The following is a 17,365-nucleotide window of genomic DNA, read 5'->3' as shown; positions in this document are numbered from 1 at the left end:
AATAGACGGGAGATAGAGCCACGGAGTGGTAAAGTGGTGGGGGCGAAGCATCGGTGACCAGTTGATTTTAATTTATCAAGAATTTTTTCGTTTACATTACGAAAATCAAACACTCGTAAAGAAAAAGAGTCACGAAATACGAAATTATTGTCCATCGATCCCGCTGTAACGTACAGAACTGAATTTCAATTCGAAGAACTAGAAAACTCGAATAACGATAATACCTATACGAGTGAAAAGGAAAACGGTTCGTAAGTATCGAATAATTGTGTGAAAATTTCGTAATTTTCAATGCTCTCGAGTCACTTCCGTTAATTCTGAGTTCGAATTTCACAATGTTTAAAAAATAAACTCCGTTGTCTACCGAAACATGGCATAAAGAGCGCGCTCAACTTTTTAGGATGTATTATATCTTCGGAGTATCTCTCTAACGTTTAGCGGTAATCTGCCAGCGTGGTTCAGTTTATCCATCGTGGAAATTTCCTGGGCAAAATCGGTCTCTGTGGTCGTGTCGCTTATGGCGCTTACGTTGGCAACGAAACGGGGGGGTCCGTGAAAATGTACAGCGGTAACGTGTTCACCGTTAAAACGCTATTAAGTCGGGAGATTTTGAAAAAGGATTTTCTAAATTTATTCAAGTGGAAAACTGTGCTCGGCCGTGTTTCGCACGAGGATAAAAGTATACCGCGCGAGTTGCGAAAGTCGCGCATTCCAAGCGGCGCTAGGTTAGAAACCGCGGCAGAGAATGCTTGTAATAATAGGTAGCGAGGCGATCAGTGCCTCTCAAAAACAACAGGGGATTCCGTGGATACACGGCCGTGAACGGCCTAGGGCACGTAGACGCACGGGGTGCGTGACCTAATCACCCGTTCACCGCTCCATCGGAGCGGCGCAAGTCGAACGACGCGAATCTGCGTCGAGTTTACTGCTTCTACTCGTGGAGGGGACGGGCTTGGGAGGCGGGAGGACAAAGAGAAGGAGGCAAGTGCGGCGAGGAGGGCCTCGGGGTTTCCTCGTGGCTGGCAAGACAAGCCGAGCCAAGTTGAGCCGTGTCGACTCGTGGAGACGCAGTGGGGAACCGACGACCGTCTCCGTGTTCGCTTTGGCTTGGGGAAGACGCTCGCGGGGAGGGTGTTGGCACTTCGTCAGACCGGAGAGGATGAGAGAGGCGCTTCGTCAGACGCGCGAGCCTAGCCGCACGCGTGACTCACTTGCCTATCGCGGGAATCTCCCGTTTCTCTGCCGGTGGCAGCACCGTACGAAACATCGCTGACAATGTCCACTTGGAACGTAAAACGAAACTTTCGCGTCACTTCGTACGCTACTCGAGACCAGCAGTTTCTGGAAATTAACGATCGTAACGAATTTTAAAGATCTCGAAGACCCGATGCGTCACACGACTCGATGGAAAATCGGGCCAACGTTCGAACCAGCGATGAAAAGAATGTGCAATTTTGACTCGCTTGAAATACTTGCGCATACAAATTTCACGCATTCGTATATTTTCATTATTTCCAAACGTTTTAACAGTTCGGTAGATCTAACCGTTCAACGATACATCGACAAGGGACCGGCCTGGATATATTTTTAACTTTTATTTTAGCGATACAAATATGTGCTTATTTTATACGGTTAACAACCTCGGAATTAACCGTAAGTCGTTCGGTTGCTCAACTGTTAACGGAGATTTTATGTTTCGAGATTGTTAAGACTTTCAACGTTTCCAAACGTTATAGTACCCGAAGGCTTGCAAAAAAGAAAATTGAATGTCCATCGCTACTTGGTACGGTTCATTCCAAGCCCAGCGCTTCTCGTCCAGAAATAGGCTGCAGACCGATGTGGCTTGTACATACATCTTTCTTTTACCACGGTGCAGTGGACCAAAAATGTTCTCGACGCGTTAAGTCTTCTGGGATTTCGAAACGTTCGATGGGGAATTACAATTGTTCGTTAATAATTAGTAGTATCGTCGATATTGAAAAACACATTTAATTTTAAGAAATTGATTCTCTCCTGAAATTTAATACTACGTACTTGACACTTGTAGAGTTATAAATTACGTAGCGACGTATAAATAAAGCTAAAATATGTACATAGGTGAAAAATTATATAAAGACTAATGGATTTTAAAGCTTTGGTAAATATTTCATTAACAACCTTATATATTCTGCTTCGTTTCCAAAGTCCACTGTATTTACCCACTCTTTTACAATTATAAAAGCGGGGCACGTTTAAGAAAAATATTGTACATATATTCGTTTTAAATTAAGATAAAATGAGAAACATAGTAAATCATTTAACAGAATATTCGAAGGTATATTAAAAAATTTGTATATATTACTATCTTTTGCAACATCGCATATACATTCATGCTTATGTATAAAAATATACTTTTTTGTTGCTTTTTTTTTCTTTTGTTCAAAATTATAAGTAACTGAAACCGTGTTTCAAAAAACTAATACCAAATGAAATTGTGTTTATTGCTTTTTTGCCACTGAACTATTTTAGCTTTTCACAACGTCCCTGCGTCCCTATTTATCATTCTTGTGTCCCGCTTTTTTAACCTTTAACCCCTTAACGGTTCAACGTCGAAAGTAACCAAGAAGATTTCGGTGTTGCGTTGTTTATAGAGTCATGAATATTAAATACTTTATGTAAATTTGTGTATATTTAAGAATACAAATATGTATATCGTTTCCAAGTATACCAGTTGTATGTAAAACGTACAAAATATTTGTTTCAGCATTCAACAACAGTTCTATACTCTATTGAACGGTGAGAGATCAAGTGATAATTTGAAATAATACCTATTAAATATTATAGTTACTTTTAGACGTGCGTTAACGTTTATTCATTTTTCAAAGTCTAAGGAACTGCGTGAGATTTTATAATTTACACATTTTTGGGATACGCAAGAAAAAATGTGAAGAAATATATTCCATATATAGTAACAAATTTATCAACATTCACGCTCAATATGTACTTCGTGCAAGAAATCGATGAATCATCGCTCACAGATAAATTTTCCTCCGTTCAAGCAACTAGTAAATAAGTGTTCATATTGTACAACTTATAGCACTAATATAAAATCTAGAGTGTCCTTAACATTTATTACTTGTGTCGATTTCTTTCAATTTATACTTCATTCGTGATTCGATTTATCGACATAAGAGTATCTTTTGGAATGGAAAATTATTTTTCAATGTTTCTAATAAAACCATTATTTACGTTTTGAATATTCGTTCTAGTACATTTAATCGTTGTTATGTACCACACCTATGAAAATTACAATTCTTAAGAAAATGTATTCGATAAAATGAATCGATACGACTGCAGCAAAGATTTACGATTCGAGCAAAGTTTGTCTGCAAACCGACATGACTGGAAAGTGACGCTTCTGTCACTTACCAAAATTTCCAACAGGAGCGCGCCGAAGTAAAAAAAATAGAACGAAACGCAACACGAGCATGGGTGCAGCGCAAAATATTTTAATTTCCATTTTCAGCAACGTACAATAGAATAATCCATTCTGAAAATAAAAGTACCAAGGTTCGTCCTTCTTGGAACTAATATTTCCCGAAATATTCCGAAATATTTGTTTGTTTATTATTTACATTTTAATGGATTGACTTATTGACACTCTTTTGTCATTTGAATATTCAAACCAGTTGCGTAGAACTCGAGGTTGTGTTCATCCTGGACAAGTTAAAACACGCTACATTTACGTGTCGAGAATTCGCAAATGAGTGATTCATATACGCACCACTGAAGTTATACAATAAGAAAACCGTCTGCTATTAAGGTGTTAATAATCCATTTGTTTTCTGTTACGTAATGCTTGTCCTTTTGTTTCACTGATTGTAAGCTTCTTACCATTGGAAAACAAGTTTAGAAATATTTTATAAAATAATCTTTTTTATCGTGACTCTGGTTTCACATATACCTACTTGGAAATAAAATGTTATAAATTAATTATTTCGTGTTTAATAATTTATAGCGTAGGACGATAGAGATATGAAACTAGATGCAAATAATTACGTAATATTCTTATTCGAAGTGTCGTTGAAATTCTATAAAACTTACAAACATTTACGATTGGTAAAAGTTTTCGAACAAAACAGTTTCCATCGAGTGATACAATGTTTGAATCAATTTTTTCGTACGTATTTGTATTAAAAAGCGGTTATTCGACTTGTAGATTTTGAAACACATCTCTGGTATCACTTTCAAATATTAATTAAAGTGAATCGAGTTTCTTTTCGATGGATAAATACCCGGTTGAATTAAATTCTTCTTTCACTATTTAAATACCTTTCTTTGATACTTTCATATATGAAGCGATGAGAAGAATTGATCATTTCGAAAAAAAAAAGAAACACAGATATGGTTCCATTTAAAAAGCAAATGTAACTGCACTTTGCAGGTGCATCGTTGCACTCGCGAAGTAAATGGCGTCACAGGAGTATGGTCATTGTTATGTCATTCAATAATTTTTTCTCTCTACGGTATAATAAGTTCTTTTTTATACACCTGTCAACTCGACGAATGACTGAGTTGATTTGAATGCGCGAAAAATGACCGCAGTCTTCTTACTGGGAACCTTGAGTGTCATCGCGCCGAGCTTTTTTCCTTGTTTCGCGGCGGTCGAAATATTGTTCGGAACGAAAACGACGATTACGACAAATTGAAGTAAAGTTCGAGGACCGTTGAACCAACGTTTAACACAGCTAACGCGTCCGGCATAAAACGGTTAACAAATTACAAGGCCTGGCCAGCGGCTCGTCGCGCGATGTACAATAGTCTGAACGGACTATTCATGGCTCGTAATTGATCGTTTGTCGTGCAAGTTACGCTTCATTTCTTGGACTCTAGCGTTATCTTGACTTGCAGCCTTCGTCCATCATTGCTGTCACTGGTACCCGCTGCCCAATGACGTTTATACTTTTCGTTCTCTTATCAGTCCCATATTAATTTTGGCACAACGATCCTTGCGTTCGTCGTCAAAATTATTAGACTAGAATAATTACAAGTTGAACGACTTCGATAACGAACGGCTCTATTATTAACGCAACAATCGAATGTTGCTAATTGATCGAGCTTTCATTGTTACAGCCACGATTGTTTGTACCGACAGAACGACACCCTTGGATAATGCTCCGCACGCAGTTCGCGGTCGTTAATGCAAGCATTATGATTTCAATTAAGTAGTGGTTTCAATTCGATGAAAAAGAATAGTTGATTCGAAAGGTCATTTCAAATTGGCGAATTTTTACGATACAATGATGATTTACAGCGACGAAACGACACCTTTCGGGCGCAATTGTCTTTAAGAGTGAAAAAATTGAAAAATTTGTTCACACAATGGGAGTTTCATATGTTAAAAATAATTACAAAAGGTCCAAGCGAAGAAATGGCAATAATGAGAAAATTTTTACGCCTAAAGTGATAAGTTTGCACGGTAGTGTTGATATGCTGAAGTAGAATTTCCGACACGTAACCACGATATCTACAAGGAACGAGTTTAATCGAGTAGGTCAAACTTCGAGAACCTATAACATTTTCTGCTACATTGCGTTTTAAATATTGAACATTAAATGCACGTACGAACTTGAAATATGACCGAAAATTCGTAATAATTACTACCGAGAACATTCGTAATACAGATATCGTAGTATTTTATATTTTTTTTACCTTTACGTCGAATAGTGTCCTTTCTGTAATTATACATATCTATAAAAAAAAGTAGATGCCACAGAGCGTAAAAGAGGTCAATGGAGGAATAACGAAAATATTTTCACGGCAGATTTTCCAGTTTTACACTTCGATTGCGACGTATTTATTTTAATTAACACACCGTTCCTTTAACGTTTGTTCCGTTTTGCAACCCACACGAGGATGTAATAATTACATTATGTTGAACATTGAAAATTCATTACACGAATTCAATTTTGTTGCATTTATTTTACCGAAATATTTAATTCATTGAGAAATGTAGAACTTCGTTAAATATCGTAATTGACAATTACAATGCATTGGTTAACTCTAATAGAATTTTATTTCGAAGATTCGAAAAAACTAACAATACGATTGATTTCACTTTTTCTTTTTCAAGATATAGAGATAGTTTTCCAGACTTCGCTTAAGTTGCCTTTTTTCACGGAATAAACATTTTCTTCGAGTCTAACAACAGAGAAAAAAACGAAACGAGTTCAAATATACCAGTTTATGCAGCCCCTGGCAAAAAATTTTCAATCGCGTAAATTGAAAACTAGAGCAAAAATTACTCACTCGTTTACCATTGGTTTTACAGCACAAACTTACGAAACAAAAGGTTTTGCAAATGAAATTTGAAAACGTTTTTGTTTCGAATCCTCTTGCATTTATTGCGAAACAATAACAGCAGATTTCTAATTATTTGTATCGTGGAAAATGAAAACACATATTGACACACATTGGGTAACGTTAAAATAATTTTTGTATCGAAACAATATTTTCCATCACGAAGAATGTCGGATAATTTAGATAGTAATGCACACGTTTCAACATTTTTTAATAAGATTCGTAAAAAGTGATGAAATTTATTTGAAGTCATTTTTTCTTTGTTACATGTCTGAGTTAGGTTTGAGTTAGAGCATATATTTGCACAAGACATTGTACCTCACTTTGCATTTTAAAATATTGTTCGCCTTTGGCGACACAAGTCTGATACTGGTGTATTATTGAATTTATCACAGAACGTGTTTTATTGCAATATTTTATTGTTGCATCTCGGAAACTGCAATGTTAATTCTTTCTTTTAAATCTTATCATATACTTATACATGTGCCAATTTACAATGGATTTACATAAATAGAAAGTTTACTTTATAGTTCCTCCGCAGATAAAAATCTAATGTGTAAGGGTTCGGTGGTTACGGGGGCCAACAAACTGGTCCTCTTCGATCACTCCATATTTGGGAATTACGTGCATTCGACCAATTTCTTGCTGGTTTGAGGCCGTCATCTTTTGAAAGAATTTTTCGAAGGATATTCGTACATTTTCTTCTTGTTCTTAACTGTAGAATGTATTGGCAGGACGTTCGACAGAAAGATGACTATAGACAATTAAATTTTGCTTTAATTTTACATATAAAATTTCTCCTTCTTAGAAACAAGCGAACAAACTAGCAAAGAAAATCGTGTAATTGTAATGGAATTGACAAACAGAAAAAACTGTCTACAAAATGGCGCCCAAGAGTAATCGTAGACGGTATATCGATGAAAGAAAAAATTGTACACGCACATTAGTGTGCAACAACGATCTAAGAAAACGTATTTATGTACAATATTAAATTTTTGTATTCTTTTCTTCCAAATTAATTTTTTTTATCTTTCCACAAACGTGATTACTGTTACGATTAATATTAATTGTTCCGGATTATCGTTGTCCCTCTCGTTTACTTTCCCCGTTAAAAAAAGAAGAAAACACACTTATCTATGATTGTGCATTCCTTTATTCTTTACTTTAGAAATTAATTTCGCAATCTTTTTCACACATGTTATTATAATTGTGACTAATATTAATTTTACCGGGTTATCGTCGCTCCTCTAGAACCGCGCACAGAAGTTCATAAACGGAATGAAAAAATAAACAGAAATGGTATTTCGGTCCGTTTACGATTTCTTTCGATATTTCGACTCGCAATAAGTCTTGAAGACCACGCGAGAGAACCACCGCAATCAAAACCAAAGGTTTACATTCAAGCACACGCAATATTTACGTATACGCGTGCCCGTTCTGCTCCACTCGACAATTTCAATTTTCAACTTACGACTGTTGGTTCGAGGTCCGCGCGGCATTGATTTTATTGGTCTAACAATAACCACAGTTGTCTGTCCGATAACGCGGCAGGCATGCGCGACGAAAGCCTCGAAACAAACAGCGCAGAGAAAGCAGGAAATTTTTCGAAACCTCGCTGGCAACGAAACACGGTGGCACACGAGTCTTTACGGAGACGGTCCGTTCGAGAACCTGACGAGTAGAAACGGAAGAAGGGAGGGGAGGTGGGTGTAGTATGAGGTCACGGAGCAAAGCTACCGAGATAGAGAGCAAACAATAACACCAATGCGTCAAGAAAACGCTGCATCGGGGCTTTATTCGGTTCGGTGGCCAACCAACGATGAGTACAGTTTCCCGAAGAAGCGTGTTTCATCGTTCCTCGCTAAAGCCCGACAAGACCAATTTTATTCCTCCGTAAATTGATACACGTGTTCTTGCCGTATTTTCCAACAAATAAAGAATGACTCGCACTACCTGCCTGTCGGGTAACCGAACGGTGCGCGTCGTGTACTACGCGGTAACTACCGTTTGCAATGTAACCGATCCAGGTCCGCTAGTTTTCACACGTACGGGAAATGTAGCGATTTTGTTTTTCCAGACATCGACACTTTTTTTCCTTCGAGCCGAGGTCGAGTCTCGCGTGTGCTGTTCGACGTGAAAAGTAAACGGGACACACCGAGAGCAAGCGAGATAAAGTAACTGCGAACGAGCCTCGGTTTATGTGCGTACGGCGCTCGACATCGATCCTTATCGCGCGCGAAATCGAACGTAATCCACTTATAAAAATTAATATTTTTATATTTATTCGAAATAATAATCAGATTATACGCCACTACGAACTATCGATATTTTAACAGCCTTTGTCAAATCAACAGACTGTTGTGAATGGATGGCAAATGTTAGTTTCTGTATTTTCATAATTTATAACGCTAACATTACCTTCAGCGCCGATTTACTTAAAATATATGTTTGAAATAAGTGACTACCGCAAGGTCACGTAACGTTTAATGCTCGTTATCTCTACATCACCGTCACTTGAGTATTAAGGTACGAGTATACGAAATGACATCGTAATGTTCCTCTAATTTCGTATTATTTATCGTTATGTTCAATAATTCGTTAATCTCGGATTTCGAGTGGCGCATTATAGGAAACCCCCATCCCCGCTCCCCAATCGAATATTTTCATTATATCTTTATAAAAGTATTATCGATAGATTGGCAATACTCGGCCAGATGAAATCAATTAAAACCCGTCCAGACTTTAAACTATTTTCAATTACGCACGTAATTGGAAGTTCTTTCAGAAGCAATTCAAACAATATGTAATTAAAAATAATCTGAACAAGGTCACGTTTCGCTAATCTATTGATAATACTTTCATGAAGATATGCAGACAAATATAGAATTTTTATTTACAGTAGTAGGTGAAATTCTACCCAACGTATGATAAGGATCGTTCTCGCCTGCGGCCGCCGGCCTCACGAGTCGACGGTCGCTCGCGCTGAATAAACAATAACAGTGGTGAGGATGACTTCGTTTCGCCTATCCGAGGAAAAATTGTTGCTCACAAGCGGGAACCGTTCTCGCTGTCTTTTAACACTTTTTATTTCTATGTTTTTCTTCAACTGGACTCGATATTCAATTTTATAATAATTATTTTTACCACGCTGGTAACGTTCCTACTTACCGTGATACAATTATAAAGAAATTACGAGTCGAGGGCCATTTCCATGCAACGATACTCTATCGTTACCGTTTCTTGCCAAAAATAAACAGATCCTGCGAGAAATCACTCCGCGTGTATAATTTTTTTTATAAATTTATTCATTTAAAATGGCGCGGTTGCATATTACCGAACACGAGAGAAAAAGATACTTAAATGTTTCACGCTATGAATTATAGCCTGTCAAAGCTGGGACCCGTGTTTGTTTTAAACAGAAACAAAACGAATCGCGACCCATTTCCGTGCCCCGTAGGTGCAGCTGCATTCGAGTGCACGGGAATTCAGGCTGAAAAAAGTGCGAGCCTCGTGATATTTGTAAACGTAAAACGGTAAATAGACTGAATTCCCATTCGGTCACTGTAATAGATACGATAGTGAAATAACAAAATGCACCAGTTCTGTAACTCCACCTAGTAACCATTCGCGAACGGCTGAGACAAATTTTTATTTCAAATTATATGTCACCTAGAAATGCAATTGTTTGCTTCACATATTTATGGTTCGGTTGAATGAAAATATTCATGTAATACGAAAAAGTATCAACGATAATATACAGGAAAGTCAATGTTCCATATATGTATCATTGATACGAATTACATTTTATTATTGACGAACTTTATCGATGTCGATTCACGAAGGAACTTTTCCGAATTAAATTGTCCGGTATAAAAACTATACAGAATTATCGTTTAATTCGAGAGATTTTCACGCAGTGCGTTAACATAATTCTACACGAACGCTCACGTGACAACACTGTACCATACAATTAAGATTACGGCAATTCATGATCTATTATATACAAATACTCTTTAATATTGCATAGGTTATGGCAATTGGAGTCTAGATTACTGCGATGACCCTTCTCATTAACTGTGATCCCATGGGGTAATGATTAGCGTACTGGGTTTTATCGTTAACCGTGTCGTGTTTGATTGTATAAAATATTACCAGAAAAATTCTCCGTCAGCCTTTCCCTCTCTTTTGATCTTCACGTTTAGAAAAATTATGATACAAATCCATGGTATATTTTGCTAGAGCTGCTGTATTGGATATCTGGTGGAAAAATATTTGTTCGTAGACTTTTTTTTTAATAATTGTCCCCTTATTTGTCCCGTCATTTATACAAAATGAATCGTTGATTCTCTTGATCGATAGAACTCGACGCTTCGTGAAATCGATGGTGCAGTTAGTCGCGACACTTTTAACGTAGGCTGCGGGAGGGGACAAAAAAAAAGTAAAGCATCCTGTGATAATTCCTAGTTGATATCGCGCGTTCTCGGAACAGTTGAATTTCATAGGAACGAGTTCAACAAAGAGTGCCGTCACTGTCATTTCATTCATTTCTGTGGATTTCCTGTTCGAGGATCCAATAAAGTCTTGAAGCGCCGTTTGTTCCACATAACTTCAGAAACTGGTTATCCGTTTACAAAGGGGCTTCCTCGTATTCAATGAATCTGTTGTACACAAGGGTTGCGAAATTGCATTAACCTCGTCGTTTCTTCCGTTTTTAATTGGCGCGATATGGTTTTACGCGACCTGTTTCGTATCGGTTTATCGGTTTCCACGTATTTCTTGCTCGGCTCTTGATTCCACTTTCATAATCTTCTCTCGTTACCGTCAAGATCGCTGTGACATTAACGACTTCGAACCTGCGAGGCAAATCACGAGAGACAATTTTTTGAAGCCTCAGCAACGTAACAGAACTATTGCACACCAATTACGAAAGATTCGTGTTGGCAACTTTTTAGAAATATTCTCACGATACGATGAAATCTTCTACGATAAGCTTACGTTCGATTGATTCGCGAAATCGTAAAGATGCGATACTGCAACCGGCAATGTAGATACGGTGTAACGGTGCCTCGCTAACTGACGCATTTTCTGCCCCGTTAGTGGTCATAGTTATCACTGTTACCGAACTCTTTAAGTACAGTATTCTATTTAAAAGTATCCGGTATTAACTCATTCGAATATCGTGTTATTATTGAGCTACGATATCGAGATCCGAATAAAGTCCATTGGAATTTGTTTTATTTGCCCGGTCCGGAATAATTGTAGACTTTGTTTAACAAATCTATGTCCACTTTACGTTATTACAATTTTTCACCGACAAAAATAGCAACTTGGAGTACTGTTGCTCATTTTACACTATGCGCGTACAAGTATCTTGATATTATTAGATACTTTCAGATGCCAGTGTCTTATTTATAGGACACGTCGTGACTTATTGTTGAAAAACAATGTTCTCTCGTGAAAAAATGATGCGTTTTGTTCAATGACGTATATATGTTTTCATATATGACACGTGGAAAGCAAATATCAATTTACAAAAAAAAGAAAATAATAATTCGGTAATCAATGAATTAACCGTATCTCACTCGTTCCCACTGTTTCTCTCCCTCGTTAACTGTGACGGTTCGATTCTTGGCGAGGTAATACTGGGCTGCTATGTTAACGACCATGAATGTTCTAATACATTGTACGATAAATAATTTTCTTTTCATATATCTCGAACAAAGAAATTCTCTTTTTTCTAGATATCTGCCTTTTAAAAAATTTTCAAATCGTTACTTCAAAGTGACGACATTTGAGGATAGTTTATCAAAAATTTCTATCAACGATTACTCAAGTACGACAAAATGAAAATATTCCTCTTACTTCAAAATGGAAGCAAAAGTTGCCTTTCGTTCGAGATTCGTGCGTCGAGTATTCGTATGAAATTTTACGACGATATGTAGCATCGTTTTGTAACTAGAACGATTGCTATAAACACACCATATCGACGCGCTAATGCAGAATTTTGCCGGCTATAAGCGAGAGCCAAGCGACGGCGGCGCCGGGCAGAAATGTGTTAAGAAACCTTGATCTATTAAGAACTATTCTTGTAAAGTATTTATTTTCCGACCACCTTCCCTTAACACTTTCCAACGCAGAGTGACGAGACGAATCAATCGATGTAAAAGAAAATATACAATTCCATTTACAAAAGAAAAGTGCAAGTGCTCTTTCTTATACCATAGAACTTTTCTCTCTACTTACTCCAACTATTTTCAATGAAACAGGACTCACGACCCGAATGAGCTACGATATCCTAAAATACGACTTAAACGAAACACTGAAAACACTAGAAATTAGTACTTACACGAACCATTTATTTCCAGACTCTTTAGGAGAGAATCTCTACGCCCGAGATTAATTAAATCGATTCGAAATTACATTCTTTTCCATGGAATTCGATAGGTTGAATTTTTTACTCATTGAATATACAAAATTACACAAAGAATGCATCTGGTCGGATTAATGCAATAAATAAATTATACTTACCAAGTATCGCGATGGTCAAAGCGAAAAATCGTGAAAATTCAAGTAACACACCTATGGGTATAATTTTTCCGAATCGAAAGTGAACGAACCGTGTATCGAATAAGATAAACGGCTAGTCTTGAAGCGATACAAGGAAAATGTATTCGTAGAGTTACTAAACCACGACGATGATCGATGTGTATTAATAGAAAGAAGAGTTTATGTTATTCACATTTTTCTGTATTAACAATCGTGCTTCCGTTGAATAATAAGGGGTCGTGCTCCCCACTTTGGAAAACTCCGATAGAAACAATCTTTATTACTCTTGTGTGCTGAATTCACGTCCGTGGTCGTATCTAGATACGATAAAACGCCTCGTACGTTTCTGGCGTTTCGTCGAAGCGTTCGCACGCACGAATAGATAAGTAATTCACTCGTCTATCGATCGAAACGACGTTCGTTCGATGGGAAACAGATGGACGACATAAGACGTTCGTATCGCAACGAGTCTCCAAGGAATGCTTCCGTCGACAAAGCAGGTTCGCTCTCGTTCCGCCAGTCTCTCTCGTCCTCGTCCTCTTTCTCTTTCCCTTCGTGTCTTTCCGGCATCTCTCTCGCCGCGTATAAATAGCGCGGTCCAAAATTACTGGCAGTTCGGCAAGCACCGGCGCAGAGGACGACGTCATCGAAGAAAAGTCCCGCCGCTGAATGCTCCGACTCGCCAGGGAAACGCGTGGAGGTCACTGAAATTTTGCACGCTTATGCAGCGAGACCAACGCGAACGATAGCTGTGTTTTTCACGAACCGTTACCACGTTCCTCGCGATACCTCGTGTCGCGTCTATTCACGATAGCCGCTCGCTCGTTCTCACACTATGAATCACGCGTTTGGGACGATCCCCGTTCGCTGCTTCGTTGAAAAAGGATCGACGAACGAGGACAAATTTCGAACGAATGGCAACGAGATCTCTCGTTCCACGATCTCGCTCCCACTCTTAACCCTTTGCACTCTCCAAGCGTTTTCGCTACCTGAAACTTTTAAATCGCCCCGATGAAATCTTTTAAATCGTAAGATTAACACCGAAGGGAATATTTTTCTTTCAATACTTGACATACGTATGTTTGCATCTTAGAAGTGTGCAATACTTAATTTCCAATTTGAATTTCGCGTCAAAATTTTCCCGAATTGGAAAAGTACACCGAATTGAGTACTGACCGAGGGTCTCCTCTCGAGTTCAAAGGATCAAGCGCAACGATAAAGTTTATTTAAACACTTTTTTTCGTAAAAGGTTCCTCCGGATAAATCGATTCTACTCGACGGAAATAAAAAAAAAACCCAATGACGATTCGTAGTTCGAAATCAATCGTAAATTTTGCGAATTCGATAATTCGTCGTATTATTTACAAGAAATGAAACTTTCTCCTCTCGAATTGTTTTCCTGTACTTTCGTTTATTTTTTATGCAATAATTTTATTCGACGTAACGGGGGGAAGAAATGTGTGTATAATTTTAGGGTATGCATTTAACAATTATAATTATCCTTGCTTTTTTTACTACTACTATATATATACACAATTGATTGATGATTTTTTTATGTGTGTGTACACACACACACAAAATTGATTCTTGATTTTGTGTGCGCGCGTGTGTATGTAGTAGCAGTAGTAGTAGTAGAAAAAGCAAGGATAATCGTAATGGTTAAATGCATACCCTAAAATTTTAATGCATATTTCAAGTAACGCGATACTATTGTATCACGTTGTTGAGAAATTGCATTACAAATAATCGTTCACAGTTCTAGCGTACATTTCCATGTTACGATGTTTGAAACAACATAAGAACCGAAGTAATTAACAATTCTTTAGAAAAGGAAGATAATTCGTCATCGATGAAATATTTTGACCGCAAACTACCGACGACGCGTTTTGGAAATAAAACGTTAAACATAATCGATCGAATCCCGGTGTTATTGTCGGAACGTCTTACACGTTCATTACACAGATTTAAAAATTCATGTAACGTCAACGGGCATACGCGCCGCAAAATAATAACGATAGTAAACAAGCGTAATTCTGAGAATAAATACTTGTACGCCGACAACGACCACCATGTGATGTAAGGCTACGTCATTGTTGTATCGCACACCATCAACGCGAAACGAACACGTTGAAGAAATATTATGAGGCAATGGTTTCGCATATTGCAGAATTGCTCATTGAATATTATTGAAAGAAAACAACTATAGTATCCGTTTCTAAGAATGACACGCCACGTTTCTACGCAATGCCGCGTAAATTCGAAGCAACGACGTAAAAAAACGCTAAAGATACCGAGAAAACGAATCCCCGGATAAAAGAGCATTCGAGAACTCTGGAACGAAGGAACAAATAATCCGATTAACGTTGAACAAAAAATACTAAACGACAATTTTCTACGCTGCACTGTGGAATCGATAACAATCTCGAAGACAATATTAATTTTATCGATGTGTAAATATTTGAGAAAAAAAATGTTAAGAAAATTATTCGGTATAATTACCCTTTCAAGATTTTCAATATTAAAAACAATTGTTTTCAATCTTTGTGGAAACACTTGGCACGATTCGTACATTTCTATATGAAAAATTTTCTTTCGCGCTCTACTTTGAAAAACACTGATTGAAAAAATATATATATATTTTTTTTCTCCCCGTTACGTCGAATAAAATTATTGCACAAAAAAACTACTGTCGATGTTTGTACACGTTCGAGTCGATCGATGGACAGTGCGCGGCAAACGCCTACGGGGCGTCTCGGTGAACATGTTTAACAAATTCGAGTGAAAGATTTCCGTACACGACACATGTACAATAAGATTAAAGTGTGAAACTCGATGCGCGAAATGGAACGAGCCGTTTAATCAATTCTGAATCGATAAGCGGACTACGCCAAGAACTGCAGAATTCGTACCAGTTCGTGCATCACGTATTAATAGAGTTGGACATATTACCCGATATTAGTAACTCGAGGTGGAAGTCGTTGAATATTTAAACAGCCATCCGTTCCTTGCGAATAATTCCAGATGGATTGAACAACGTGTAAAAACGCGGCTCCAGGATTTTCCATGCTTACGAATGGAAATCCAATCGAAGGAAAGTTCTATCCACGCACAAACCGACGACTGAGCGATCTGAACTGTTGAACTTGCCTCCTTCCGCTTTCGTAATGTAATTCGCGCATAAAACCGTAAGAATGACCTTCCAGGCCTTGAATATTAAACGATCTGATAAATGCGCGTCAAACGTGCACGTCTAGCCTGTCGTTCGGAACGTCTAATCCGAATCGATGTTATTTCGATCGAGAATCGCGGTTTCGTAGCTTTTTCGAACCGATTCGCATCGATTTCTTCGGTCGTGCACAAGGTATTCGTCGAGACGATTATTTAGGATTTGCATCGCGTATAATGCGTTGCAGTTTCTCGGCTCGTTGCAAGCTTAGGACCGAGGCGAGATATTCCGAAGAAGAGATACTGTAAGCGGGGAAAAAGATCGGTTCTGAAGTGAATTGCCAAGTCGTATCGGATTGGACGCACGTTCTAGCCAATCCGTAAGATCCACGAGTGAGCAAAACTTACTACGCGTGATTCACATTCTACTTACTCGTGGTGCAATAGAGTCTCGATTATCGTGGAGAAACGAAACCGAAAATTCGCGCAATAATCAAGGTAACCGATCCAGTAAAAACTACTGTCACTTACAAGTATATCTACGCTACGGTCACTACTACCGGTTACTTCTCCCCTCCTCTCGACACTTGGCCAAGTCTCCATTCCTTCTACTTGTCAACGGAATGTAACCAACGAGGCTCTCGTGCAATAATCGAGGTTCTACTATCATTTTCCCGTTAACTCGGAACCGATCTCTTCTGATCTCTTTTTCTCCTCTCGATGGGCGTTCCACTGTTATTTATCCGATAAAATGCATCGAGAATTTTCGTTTTGGATAGAACTGTTCGAATTTTCCTGTCACTTTTGAAAATATTTCTGGATACGTTCCGACGAGAGGCCGTTAAGCTTCTTCTTCTGTCGATGTCATTTCGATTCTATGAATTGAAAATAAGAAAAGAAAATTTCTCGATGAAAAAAATTCCATAGACGAAATTGTATAACACGAATCTAACGAGACGTATATTTCATTGGCAATCTTTGGAACGGTTAAACATCGAATTAGTAAATATTAGAAAATATTAGAAAATCGATCGTCTTTCGAGGATTCTCGGTTCTCTCTAAATCTTTCGACTCGTTAGCGAAGCAAACCTGGTTCGAGTATCGATCATCTTCGAGAGCAATTCTCTGCGAAGCTCCTGTATCGGTTTTTCCATTTTTAACGCGAAACTTGACGCGTCCTTTCTCTTCTATCTTCGTTTCAGCCACGATTTCCGGCTCAAAATTAAGCGAAAGATATTCGCGAATTTCGCACACGCATCGGTGCAGTGAAGTAATCGAATGAATATTCTTATCGTGCTTCGAAACTGCTTACGAC

General features: G+C 38.0%; 1 protein-coding gene and 1 long non-coding RNA gene across 5 annotated transcripts in view; one reads left to right on the top strand and one right to left on the bottom strand.

Moving 5' to 3' along the window:
• Shn (zinc finger protein schnurri) overlaps positions 1-17,365 on the top strand; it is a 47,134-nt gene that overhangs the window by 7,731 nt on the left and 22,038 nt on the right. The gene's annotated exons all lie outside the window — the stretch shown is intronic.
• Positions 12,168-16,627, bottom strand: LOC143146761 (uncharacterized). 2 transcript variants are annotated; one of them, XR_012992067.1, is made up of 3 exons: positions 15,835-16,625; positions 13,675-13,880; positions 12,186-13,589 (listed from the first exon to the last, which is right to left on the bottom strand). It is a non-coding gene; the product is annotated as an uncharacterized LOC143146761 (long non-coding RNA). The 2 variants fall into 2 exon arrangements; XR_012992066.1 differs by having other exon boundaries at positions 12,168-13,880; positions 15,835-16,627.

This window comes from Ptiloglossa arizonensis, chromosome 5 (genome assembly GCF_051014685.1).
Source record: "Ptiloglossa arizonensis isolate GNS036 chromosome 5, iyPtiAriz1_principal, whole genome shotgun sequence".
NCBI lineage: Eukaryota > Metazoa > Arthropoda > Insecta > Hymenoptera > Colletidae > Ptiloglossa > Ptiloglossa arizonensis.
The sequence above is the reverse complement of the archived record's forward strand: the minus strand, read 5'-3'. Positions and strand labels throughout refer to the sequence as shown.